The sequence below is a fragment of the Eleutherodactylus coqui genome, unplaced genomic scaffold (assembly GCF_035609145.1).
Source record: "Eleutherodactylus coqui strain aEleCoq1 unplaced genomic scaffold, aEleCoq1.hap1 HAP1_SCAFFOLD_530, whole genome shotgun sequence".
In the NCBI taxonomy this organism is placed as follows: Eukaryota; Metazoa; Chordata; class Amphibia; order Anura; family Eleutherodactylidae; genus Eleutherodactylus; species Eleutherodactylus coqui.
In genome coordinates, this window is record NW_027102590.1 from 52,817 (window position 1) to 62,594 (window position 9,778).

General features: G+C 56.6%; 38 pseudogenes; all 38 read left to right on the forward strand.

The window, feature by feature from the left end:
• Window positions 1-332: 332 nt before the first annotated feature.
• On the forward strand, window positions 333-451 carry LOC136605233 (5S ribosomal RNA; annotated as a pseudogene).
• An 80-nt stretch (window positions 452-531) lies between these two features.
• On the forward strand, window positions 532-650 carry LOC136605217 (5S ribosomal RNA; annotated as a pseudogene).
• Window positions 651-730: 80 nt separating this feature from the next.
• On the forward strand, window positions 731-849 carry LOC136605158 (5S ribosomal RNA; annotated as a pseudogene).
• Window positions 850-928: 79 nt separating this feature from the next.
• Window positions 929-1,047, forward strand: LOC136605159 (5S ribosomal RNA; annotated as a pseudogene).
• A 278-nt stretch (window positions 1,048-1,325) lies between these two features.
• LOC136605270 (5S ribosomal RNA) lies at window positions 1,326-1,444 on the forward strand (annotated as a pseudogene).
• Window positions 1,445-1,524: 80 nt separating this feature from the next.
• On the forward strand, window positions 1,525-1,643 carry LOC136605162 (5S ribosomal RNA; annotated as a pseudogene).
• Window positions 1,644-1,723: 80 nt separating this feature from the next.
• On the forward strand, window positions 1,724-1,842 carry LOC136605286 (5S ribosomal RNA; annotated as a pseudogene).
• Window positions 1,843-2,118: 276 nt separating this feature from the next.
• On the forward strand, window positions 2,119-2,237 carry LOC136605254 (5S ribosomal RNA; annotated as a pseudogene).
• Window positions 2,238-2,316: 79 nt separating this feature from the next.
• On the forward strand, window positions 2,317-2,435 carry LOC136605163 (5S ribosomal RNA; annotated as a pseudogene).
• An 80-nt stretch (window positions 2,436-2,515) lies between these two features.
• On the forward strand, window positions 2,516-2,634 carry LOC136605193 (5S ribosomal RNA; annotated as a pseudogene).
• An 80-nt stretch (window positions 2,635-2,714) lies between these two features.
• Window positions 2,715-2,833, forward strand: LOC136605164 (5S ribosomal RNA; annotated as a pseudogene).
• Window positions 2,834-3,111: 278 nt separating this feature from the next.
• LOC136605165 (5S ribosomal RNA) lies at window positions 3,112-3,230 on the forward strand (annotated as a pseudogene).
• An 80-nt stretch (window positions 3,231-3,310) lies between these two features.
• Window positions 3,311-3,429, forward strand: LOC136605255 (5S ribosomal RNA; annotated as a pseudogene).
• Window positions 3,430-3,903: 474 nt separating this feature from the next.
• On the forward strand, window positions 3,904-4,022 carry LOC136605166 (5S ribosomal RNA; annotated as a pseudogene).
• An 80-nt stretch (window positions 4,023-4,102) lies between these two features.
• On the forward strand, window positions 4,103-4,221 carry LOC136605168 (5S ribosomal RNA; annotated as a pseudogene).
• Window positions 4,222-4,499: 278 nt separating this feature from the next.
• LOC136605256 (5S ribosomal RNA) lies at window positions 4,500-4,618 on the forward strand (annotated as a pseudogene).
• An 80-nt stretch (window positions 4,619-4,698) lies between these two features.
• On the forward strand, window positions 4,699-4,817 carry LOC136605169 (5S ribosomal RNA; annotated as a pseudogene).
• An 80-nt stretch (window positions 4,818-4,897) lies between these two features.
• Window positions 4,898-5,015, forward strand: LOC136605185 (5S ribosomal RNA; annotated as a pseudogene).
• An 80-nt stretch (window positions 5,016-5,095) lies between these two features.
• On the forward strand, window positions 5,096-5,214 carry LOC136605324 (5S ribosomal RNA; annotated as a pseudogene).
• An 80-nt stretch (window positions 5,215-5,294) lies between these two features.
• On the forward strand, window positions 5,295-5,413 carry LOC136605170 (5S ribosomal RNA; annotated as a pseudogene).
• An 80-nt stretch (window positions 5,414-5,493) lies between these two features.
• On the forward strand, window positions 5,494-5,611 carry LOC136605310 (5S ribosomal RNA; annotated as a pseudogene).
• An 80-nt stretch (window positions 5,612-5,691) lies between these two features.
• On the forward strand, window positions 5,692-5,810 carry LOC136605171 (5S ribosomal RNA; annotated as a pseudogene).
• A 476-nt stretch (window positions 5,811-6,286) lies between these two features.
• LOC136605234 (5S ribosomal RNA) lies at window positions 6,287-6,405 on the forward strand (annotated as a pseudogene).
• Window positions 6,406-6,485: 80 nt separating this feature from the next.
• Window positions 6,486-6,604, forward strand: LOC136605173 (5S ribosomal RNA; annotated as a pseudogene).
• A 79-nt stretch (window positions 6,605-6,683) lies between these two features.
• Window positions 6,684-6,802, forward strand: LOC136605174 (5S ribosomal RNA; annotated as a pseudogene).
• Window positions 6,803-6,882: 80 nt separating this feature from the next.
• LOC136605257 (5S ribosomal RNA) lies at window positions 6,883-7,001 on the forward strand (annotated as a pseudogene).
• An 80-nt stretch (window positions 7,002-7,081) lies between these two features.
• Window positions 7,082-7,200, forward strand: LOC136605175 (5S ribosomal RNA; annotated as a pseudogene).
• Window positions 7,201-7,280: 80 nt separating this feature from the next.
• Window positions 7,281-7,399, forward strand: LOC136605176 (5S ribosomal RNA; annotated as a pseudogene).
• Window positions 7,400-7,479: 80 nt separating this feature from the next.
• On the forward strand, window positions 7,480-7,598 carry LOC136605327 (5S ribosomal RNA; annotated as a pseudogene).
• Window positions 7,599-7,678: 80 nt separating this feature from the next.
• LOC136605177 (5S ribosomal RNA) lies at window positions 7,679-7,797 on the forward strand (annotated as a pseudogene).
• An 80-nt stretch (window positions 7,798-7,877) lies between these two features.
• LOC136605195 (5S ribosomal RNA) lies at window positions 7,878-7,996 on the forward strand (annotated as a pseudogene).
• An 80-nt stretch (window positions 7,997-8,076) lies between these two features.
• LOC136605178 (5S ribosomal RNA) lies at window positions 8,077-8,195 on the forward strand (annotated as a pseudogene).
• A 278-nt stretch (window positions 8,196-8,473) lies between these two features.
• Window positions 8,474-8,592, forward strand: LOC136605224 (5S ribosomal RNA; annotated as a pseudogene).
• An 80-nt stretch (window positions 8,593-8,672) lies between these two features.
• On the forward strand, window positions 8,673-8,791 carry LOC136605235 (5S ribosomal RNA; annotated as a pseudogene).
• Window positions 8,792-8,871: 80 nt separating this feature from the next.
• LOC136605288 (5S ribosomal RNA) lies at window positions 8,872-8,991 on the forward strand (annotated as a pseudogene).
• An 80-nt stretch (window positions 8,992-9,071) lies between these two features.
• Window positions 9,072-9,190, forward strand: LOC136605180 (5S ribosomal RNA; annotated as a pseudogene).
• Window positions 9,191-9,270: 80 nt separating this feature from the next.
• LOC136605181 (5S ribosomal RNA) lies at window positions 9,271-9,389 on the forward strand (annotated as a pseudogene).
• Window positions 9,390-9,469: 80 nt separating this feature from the next.
• On the forward strand, window positions 9,470-9,588 carry LOC136605213 (5S ribosomal RNA; annotated as a pseudogene).
• The last annotated feature ends 190 nt before the right edge of the window (window positions 9,589-9,778 follow it).

Consider the following 9,778-nt stretch of genomic DNA (forward strand, 5'->3'; position numbering starts at 1 on the left):
GCCTGGCAAGTACCAGTATGGGTGACGGCTGGAATCCCAGGTCCAGTTGACTTTTAAGGCCGTGAGTAGGTTTCTTTCCTTTTCGGAGGTGCGTTCGCACTGCAGAAAGCCCATAGGAAAGAAGGAGGAGCTGTCAACGGGCAATCTAAGCTGAATGTGCCTGCTCTCGTCAGATCGCGGCCCGCCAGCCAGCTTGAGGCCTGGCAAGTACCAGTATGGGTGACCGGCTGGGAATCCCAGGTCCCGTTGACTTTTAAGGCCGTGAGTAGGTTTCTTTTCTTTTCGGAAGTGCGTTCGCACTGCAGAAAGCCCATAGGAAAGGAGGAGGAGCTATCAACGGGCATTCTAAGCTGAATGTGCCTGCTCTCGTCAGATCGCGGCCGCCAGCCAGCTTGAGGCCTGGCAAGTACCAGTATGGGTGACCGGCTGGGAATCCCAGGTCCCGTTGACTTTTAAGGCCGTGAGTAGGTTTCTTTCCTTTTCGGAGGTGCGTTCGCACTGCAGAAAGCCCATAGGAAAGGAGGAGGAGCTGTCAACGGGCATTCTAAGCTGAATGTGCCTGCTCTCGTCAGATCGCGGCCGCCAGCCAGCTTGAGGCCTGGCAAGTACCAGTATGGGTGATCGGCTGGGAATACCAGGTCCCGTTGACTTTTAAGGCCGTGAGTAGGTTTCTTTCCGTTTCGGAGGTGCGTTCGCACTGCAGAAAGCCCATAGGAAAGGAGGAGGAGCTGTCAACGGGCATTCTAAGCTGAATGTGCCTGCTCTCGTCAGATCGCGGCCGCCAGCCAGCTTGAGGCCTGGCAAGTACCAGTATGGGTGACCGGCTGGGAATCCCAGGTCCCGTTGACTTTTAAGGCCGTGAGTAGGTTGCTTTCCTTTTCGGAGGTGCGTTCGCACTGCAGAAAGCCATAGGAAAGGAGGAGGAGCTGTCAACGGGCATTCTAAGCTGAATGTGCCTGCTCTCGTCAGATCGCGGCCGCCAGCCAGCTTGAGGCCTGGCAAGTACCAGTATGGGTGACCGGCTGGGAATCCCAGGTCCCGTTGACTTTTAAGGCCGTGAGTAGGTTGCTTTCCTTTTCGGAGGTGCGTTCGCACTGCAGAAAGCCCATAGGAAAGGAGGAGGAGCTGTCAACGGGCATTCTAAGCTGAATGTACCTGCTCTCGTCAGATCGCGGCCGCCAGCCAGCTTGAGGCCTGGCAAGTACCAGTATGGGTGACCGGCTGGGAATCCCAGGTCCATTGACTTTTAAGGCCGTGAGTAGGTTTCTTTCCGTTTCGGAGGTGCGTTCGCACTGCAGAAAGCCCATAGGAAAGGAGGAGGAGCTGTCAACGGGCATTCTAAGCTGAATGTGCCTGCTCTCGTCAGATTGCGGCCGCCAGCCAGCTTGAGGCCTGGCAAGTACCAGTATGGGTGACCGGCTGGGAATCCCAGGTCCCGTTGACTTTTAAGGCCGTGAGTAGGTTTCTTTCCTTTTCGGAGGTGCGTTCGCACTGCAGAAAGCCCATAGGAAAGGAAGAGGAGCTGTCAACGGGCATTCTAAGCTGAATGTGCCTGCTCTCGTCAGATCGCGGCCGCCAGCCAGCTTGAGGCCTGGCAAGTACCAGTATGGGTGACCGGCTGGGAATCCCAGGTCCCGTTGACTTTTATGGCCGTGAGTAGGTTGCTTTCCTTTTCGGAGGTGCGTTCGCACTGCAGAAAGCCCATATGAAAGGAGGAGGAGCTGTCAACGGGCATTCTAAGCTGAATGTGCCTGCTCTCGTCAGATCGCGGCCGCCAGCCAGCTTGAGGCCTGGCAAGTACCAGTATGGGTGACCGGCTGGAAATCCCAGGTCCCGTTGACTTATAAGCCGTGAGTAGGTTTCTTTCCTTTCGGAAGTGCGTTCGCACTGCAGAAAGCCCATAGGAAAGGAGGAGGAGCTGTCAACGGCATTCTAAGCTGAATGTGCCTGCTCTCGTCAGATCGCGGCCGCCAGCCAGCTTGAGGCCTGGCAAGTACCAGTATGGGTGACCGGCTGGGAATCCCAGGTCCCGTTGACTTTTAAGGCCGTGAGTAGGTTTCTTTCCTTTTCGGAGGTGCGTTCGCACTGCAGAAAGCCCATAGGAAAGGAGGAGGAGCTGTCAACGGGCATTCTAAGCTGAATGTGCCTGCTCTCGTCAGATCGTGGCCGCCAGCCAGCTTGAGGCCTGGCAAGTACCAGTATGGGTGACCGGCTGGGAATCCCAGGTCCCGTTGACTTTTAAGGCCGTGAGTAGGTTTCTTTCCGTTTCGGAGGTGCGTTCGCACTGCAGAAAGCCCATAGAAAGGAGGAGGAGCTGTCAACGGGCATTCTAAGCTGAATGTGCCTGCTCTCGTCAGATCGCGGCCGCCAGCCAGCTTGAGGCCTGGCAAGTACCAGTATGGGTGACCGGCTGGGAATCCCAGGTCCCGTTGACTTTTAAGGCCGTGAGTAGGTTTCTTTCCTTTTCGGAGGTGCGTTCGCACTGCAGAAAGCCCATAGGAAAGGAGGAGGAGCTGTCAACGGGCATTCTTAGCTGAATGTGCCTGCTCTCGTCAGATCGCGGCCGCCAGCCAGCTTGAGGCCTGGCAAGTACCAGTATGGGTGACCGGCTGGGAATCCCAGGTCCCGTTGACTTTTAAGGCCGTGAGTAGGTTGCTTTCCTTTTCGGAGGTGCGTTCGCACTGCAGAAAGCCCATAGGAAAGGAGGAGGAGCTGTCAACGGGCATTCTAAGCTGAATGTGCCTGCTCTCGTCAGATCGCGGCCGCCAGCCAGCTTGAGGCCTGGCAAGTACCAGTATGGGTGACCGGCTGGGAATCCCAGGTCCCGTTGACTTTTAAGGCCGTGAGTAGGTTTCTTTCCTTTTCGGAGGTGCGTTCGCACTGCAGAAAGCCCATAGGAAAGGAGGAGGAGCTGTCAACGGGCATTCTAAGCTGAATGTGCCTGCTCTCGTCAGATCGCGGCCGCCAGCCAGCTTGAGGCCTGGCAAGTACCAGTATGGGTGACCGGCTGGAATCCCAGGTCCCGTTGACTTTTAAGGCCGTGAGTAGGTTGCTTTCCTTTTCGGAGGTGCGTTCGCACTGCAGAAAGCCCATAGGAAAGGAGGAGGAGCTGTCAACGGGCATTCTAAGCTGAATGTGCCTGCTCTCGTCAGATCGCGGCCGCCAGCCAGCTTGAGGCCTGGCAAGTACCAGTATGGGTGACCGGCTGGGAATCCCAGGTCCCGTTGACTTTTAAGGCCGTGAGTAGGTTTCTTTCCTTTTCGGAGGTGCGTTCGCACTGCAGAAAGCCCATAGGAAAGGAGGAGGAGCTGTCAACGGGCATTCTAAGCTGAATGTGCCTGCTCTCGTCAGATCGTGGCCGCCAGCCAGCTTGAGGCCTGGCAAGTACCAGTATGGGTGACCGGCTGGGAATCCCAGGTCCCGTTGACTTTTAAGGCCGTGAGTAGGTTTCTTTCCGTTTCGGAGGTGCGTTCGCACTGCAGAAAGCCCATAGGAAAGGAGGAGGAGCTGTCAACGGGCATTCTAAGCTGAATGTGCCTGCTCTCGTCAGATCGCGGCCGCCAGCCAGCTTGAGGCCTGGCAAGTACCAGTATGGGTGACCGGCTGGGATCCCAGGTCCGTTGACTTTTAAGGCCGTGAGTAGGTTTCTTTCCTTTTCGGAGGTGCGTTCGCACTGCAGAAAGCCCATAGGAAAGGAGGAGGAGCTGTCAACGGGCATTCTTAGCTGAATGTGCCTGCTCTCGTCAGATCGCGGCCGCCAGCCAGCTTGAGGCCTGGCAAGTACCAGTATGGGTGACCGGCTGGGAATCCCAGGTCCGTTGACTTTTAAGGCCGTGAGTAGGTTGCTTCCTTTTCGGAGGTGCGTTCGCACTGCAGAAAGCCCATAGGAAAGGAGGAGGAGCTGTCAACGGGCATTCTAAGCTGAATGTGCCTGCTCTCGTCAGATCGCGGCCGCCAGCCAGCTTGAGGCCTGGCAAGTACCAGTATGGGTGACCGGCTGGGAATCCCAGGTCCCGTTGACTTTTAAGGCCGTGAGTAGGTTTCTTTCCTTTTCGGAGGTGCGTTCGCACTGCAGAAAGCCCATAGGAAAGGAGGAGGAGCTGTCAACGGGCATTCTAAGCTGAATGTGCCTGCTCTCGTCAGATCGCGGCCGCCAGCCAGCTTGAGGCCTGGCAAGTACCAGTATGGGTGACCGGCTGGGAATCCCAGGTCCCGTTGACTTTTAAGGCCGTGAGTAGGTTGCTTTCCTTTTCGGAGGTGCGTTCGCACTGCAGAAAGCCCATAGGAAAGGAGGAGGAGCTGTCACGGGCATTCTAAGCTGAATGTGCCTGCTCTCGTCAGATCGCGGCCGCCAGCCAGCTTGAGGCCTGGCAAGTACCAGTATGGGTGACCGGCTGGGAATCCCAGGTCCCGTTGACTTTTAAGGCCGTGAGTAGGTTTCTTTCCTTTTCGGAGGTGCGTTCGCACTGCAGAAAGCCCATAGGAAAGGAGGAGGAGCTGTCAACGGGCATTCTAAGCTGAATGTGCCTGCTCTCGTCAGATCGTGGCCGCCAGCCAGCTTGAGGCCTGGCAAGTACCAGTATGGGTGACCGGCTGGGAATCCCAGGTCCCGTTGACTTTTAAGGCCGTGAGTAGGTTTCTTTCCGTTTCGGAGGTGCGTTCGCACTGCAGAAAGCCCATAGGAAAGGAGGAGGAGCTGTCAACGGGCATTCTAAGCTGAATGTGCCTGCTCTCGTCAGATCGCGGCCGCCAGCCAGCTTGAGGCCTGGCAAGTACCAGTATGGGTGACCGGCTGGGAATCCCAGGTCCCGTTGACTTTTAAGGCCGTGAGTAGGTTTCTTTCCTTTTCGGAGGTGCGTTCGCACTGCAGAAAGCCCATAGGAAAGGAGGAGGAGCTGTCAACGGGCATTCTAAGCTGAATGTGCCTGCTCTCGTCAGATCGCGGCCGCCAGCCAGCTTGAGGCCTGGCAAGTACCAGTATGGGTGACCGGCTGGGAATCCAGGTCCCGTTGACTTTTAAGGCCGTGAGTAGGTTGCTTTCCTTTTCGGAGGTGCGTTCGCACTGCAGAAAGCCCATAGGAAAGGAGGAGGAGCTGTCAACGGGCATTCTAAGCTGAATGTACCTGCTCTCGTCAGATCGTGGCCGCCAGCCAGCTTGAGGCCTGGCAAGTACCAGTATGGGTGACCGGCTGGGAATCCCAGGTCCCATTGACTTTTAAGGCCGTGAGTAGGTTTCTTTCCGTTTCGGAGGTGCGTTCGCACTGCAGAAAGCCCATAGGAAAGGAGGAGGAGCTGTCAACGGGCATTCTAAGCTGAATGTGCCTGCTCTCGTCAGATCGCGGCCGCCAGCCAGCTTGAGGCCTGGCAAGTACCAGTATGGGTGACCGGCTGGGAATCCCAGGTCCCGTTGACTTTTAAGGCCGTGAGTAGGTTTCTTTCCTTTTCGGAGGTGCGTTCGCACTGCAGAAAGCCCATAGGAAAGGAGGAGGAGCTGTCAACGGGCATTCTTAGCTGAATGTGCCTGCTCTCGTCAGATCGCGGCCGCCAGCCAGCTTGAGGCCTGGCAAGTACCAGTATGGGTGACCGCTGGGAATCCCAGGTCCCGTTGACTTTTAAGGCCGTGAGTAGGTTGCTTTCCTTTTCGGAGGTGCGTTCGCACTGCAGAAAGCCCATAGGAAAGGAGGAGGAGCTGTCAACGGGCATTCTAAGCTGAATGTGCCTGCTCTCGTCAGATCGCGGCCGCCAGCCAGCTTGAGGCCTGGCAAGTACCAGTATGGGTGACCGGCTGGGAATCCCAGGTCCCGTTGACTTTTAAGGCCGTGAGTAGGTTTCTTTCCTTTTCGGAAGTGCGTTCGCACTGCAGAAAGCCCATAGGAAAGGAGGAGGAGCTGTCAACGGGCATTCTAAGCTGAATGTGCCTGCTCTCGTCAGATCGCGGCCGCCAGCCAGCTTGAGGCCTGGCAAGTACCAGTATGGGTGACCGGCTGGGAATCCCAGGTCCAGTGACTTTAAGGCCGTGAGTAGGTTTCTTTCCTTTTCGGAGGTGCGTTCGCACTGCAGAAAGCCCATAGGAAAGGAGGAGGAGCTGTCAACGGGCAATCTAAGCTGAATGTGCCTGCTCTCGTCAGATCGCGGCCGCCAGCCAGCTTGAGGCCTGGCAAGTACCAGTATGGGTGACCGGCTGGAATCCCAGGTCCCGTTGACTTTTAAGGCCTGTGAGTAGGTTTCTTTTCTTTTCGGAAGTGCGTTCGCACTGCAGAAAGCCCATAGGAAAGGAGGAGGAGCTATCAACGGGCATTCTAAGCTGAATGTGCCTGCTCTCGTCAGATCGCGGCCGCCAGCCAGCTTGAGGCCTGGCAAGTACCAGTATGGGTGACCGGCTGGGAATCCCAGGTCCCGTTGACTTTTAAGGCCGTGAGTAGGTTTCTTTCCTTTTCGGAGGTGCGTTTGCACTGCAGAAAGCCCATAGGAAAGGAGGAGGAGCTGTCAACGGGCATTCTAAGCTGAATGTGCCTGCTCTCGTCAGATCGCGGCCGCCAGCCAGCTTGAGGCCTGGCAAGTACCAGTATGGGTGACCGGCTGGGAATCCCAGGTCCCGTTGACTTTAAGGCCGTGAGTAGGTTTCTTTCCGTTTCGGAGGTGCGTTCGCACTGCAGAAAGCCCATAGGAAAGGAGGAGGAGCTGTCAACGGGCATTCTAAGCTGAATGTGCCTGCTCTCGTCAGATCGCGGCCGCCAGCCAGCTTGAGGCCTGGCAAGTACCAGTATGGGTGACCGGCTGGGAATCCCAGGTCCCGTTGACTTTTAAGGCCGTGAGTAGGTTGCTTTCCTTTTCGGAGGTGCGTTCGCACTGCAGAAAGCCCATAGGAAAGGAGGAGGAGCTGTCAACGGGCATTCTAAGCTGAATGTGCCTGCTCTCGTCAGATCGTGGCCGCCAGCCAGCTTGAGGCCTGGCAAGTACCAGTATGGGTGACCGGCTGGGAATCCCAGGTCCCGTTGACTTTTAAGGCCGTGAGTAGGTTTCTTTCCGTTTCGGAGGTGCGTTCGCACTGCAGAAAGCCCATAGGAAAGGAGGAGGAGCTGTCAACGGGCATTCTAAGCTGAATGTGCCTGCTCTCGTCAGATCGCGGCCGCCAGCCAGCTTGAGGCCTGGCAAGTACCAGTATGGGTGACCGGCTGGGAATCCCAGGTCCCGTTGACTTTTAAGGCCGTGAGTAGGTTTCTTTCCTTTTCGGAGGTGCGTTCGCACTGCAGAAAGCCCATAGGAAAGGAGGAGGAGCTGTCAACGGGCATTCTAAGCTGAATGTGCCTGCTCTCGTCAGATCGCGGCCGCCAGCCAGCTTGAGGCCTGGCAAGTACCAGTATGGGTGACCGGCTGGGAATCCCAGGTCCCGTTGACTTTTAAGGCCGTGAGTAGGTTGCTTTCCTTTTCGGAGGTGCGTTCGCACTGCAGAAAGCCCATAGGAAAGGAGGAGGAGCTGTCAACGGGCATTCTAAGCTGAATGTACCTGCTCTCGTCAGATCGTGGCCGCCAGCCAGCTTGAGGCCTGGCAAGTACCAGTATGGGTGACCGGCTGGGAATCCCAGGTCCCATTGACTTTTAAGGCCGTGAGTAGGTTTCTTTCCGTTTCGGAGGTGCGTTCGCACTGCAGAAAGCCCATAGGAAAGGAGGAGGAGCTGTCAACGGGCATTCTAAGCTGAATGTGCCTGCTCTCGTCAGATCGCGGCCGCCAGCCAGCTTGAGGCCTGGCAAGTACCAGTATGGGTGACCGGCTGGGAATCCCAGGTCCCGTTGACTTTTAAGGCCGTGAGTAGGTTTCTTTCCTTTTCGGAGGTGCGTTCGCACTGCAGAAAGCCCATAGGAAAGGAGGAGGAGCTGTCAACGGGCATTCTTAGCTGAATGTGCCTGCTCTCGTCAGATCGCGGCCGCCAGCCAGCTTGAGGCCTGGCAAGTACCAGTATGGGTGACCGGCTGGGAATCCCAGGTCCCGTTGACTTTTAAGGCCGTGAGTAGGTTGCTTTCCTTTTCGGAGGTGCGTTCGCACTGCAGAAAGCCCATAGGAAAGGAGGAGGAGCTGTCAACGGGCATTCTAAGCTGAATGTGCCTGCTCTCGTCAGATCGCGGCCGCCAGCCAGCTTGAGGCCTGGCAAGTACCAGTATGGGTGACCGGCTGGGAATCCCAGGTCCCGTTGACTTTTAAGGCCGTGAGTAGGTTTCTTTCCTTTTCGGAAGTGCGTTCGCACTGCAGAAAGCCCATAGGAAAGGAGGAGGAGCTGTCAACGGGCATTCTAAGCTGAATGTGCCTGCTCTCGTCAGATCGCGGCCGCCAGCCAGCTTGAGGCCTGGCAAGTACCAGTATGGGTGACCGGCTGGAATCCCAGGTCCAGTTGACTTTTAAGGCCGTGAGTAGGTTTCTTTCCTTTTCGGAGGTGCGTTCGCACTGCAGAAAGCCCATAGGAAAGGAGGAGGAGCTGTCAACGGGCAATCTAAGCTGAATGTGCCTGCTCTCGTCAGATCGCGGCCGCCAGCCAGCTTGAGGCCTGGCAAGTACCAGTATGGGTGACCGGCTGGGAATCCCAGGTCCCGTTGACTTTTAAGGCCGTGAGTAGGTTTCTTTTCTTTTCGGAAGTGCGTTCGCACTGCAGAAAGCCCATAGGAAAGGAGGAGGAGCTATCAACGGGCATTCTAAGCTGAATGTGCCTGCTCTCGTCAGATCGCGGCCGCCAGCCAGCTTGAGGCCTGGCAAGTACCAGTATGGGTGACCGGCTGGGAATCCCAGGTCCCGTTGACTTTTAAGGCCGTGAGTAGGTTTCTTTCCTTTTCGGAGGTGCGTTTGCACTGCAGAAAGCCCATAGGAAAGGAGGAGGAGCTGTCAACGGGCATTCTAAGCTGAAATGTGCCTGCTCTCGTCAGATCGCGGCCGCCAGCCAGCTTGAGGCCTGGCAAGTACCAGTATGGGTGACCGGCTGGGAATCCCAGGTCCCGTTGACTTTTAAGGCCGTGAGTAGGTTTCTTTCCGTTTCGGAGGTGCGTTCGCACTGCAGAAAGCCCATAGGAAAGGAGGAGGAGCTGTCAACGGGCATTCTAAGCTGAATGTGCCTGCTCTCGTCAGATCGCGGCCGCCAGCCAGCTTGAGGCCTGGCAAGTACCAGTATGGGTGACCGGCTGGGAATCCCAGGTCCCGTTGACTTTTAAGGCCGTGAGTAGGTTGCTTTCCTTTTCGGAGGTGCGTTCGCACTGCAGAAAGCCCATAGGAAAGGAGGAGGAGCTGTCAACGGGCATTCTAAGCTGAATGTGCCTGCTCTCGTCAGATCGCGGCCGCCAGCCAGCTTGAGGCCTGGCAAGTACCAGTATGGGTGACCGGCTGGGAATCCCAGGTCCCGTTGACTTTAAGGCCCGTGAGTAGGTTGCTTTCCTTTTCGGAGGTGCGTTCGCACTGCAGAAAGCCCATAGGAAAGGAGGAGGAGCTGTCAACGGGCATTCTAAGCTGAATGTACCTGCTCTCGTCAGATCGCGGCCGCCAGCCAGCTTGAGGCCTGGCAAGTACCAGTATGGGTGACCGGCTGGGAATCCCAGGTCCCATTGACTTTTAAGGCCGTGAGTAGGTTTCTTTCCGTTTCGGAGGTGCGTTCGCACTGCAGAAAGCCCATAGGAAAGGAGGAGGAGCTGTCAACGGGCATTCTAAGCTGAATGTGCCTGCTCTCGTCAGATTGCGGCCGCCAGCCAGCTTGAGGCCTGGCAAGTACCAGTATGGGTGACCGGCTGGGAATCCCAGGTC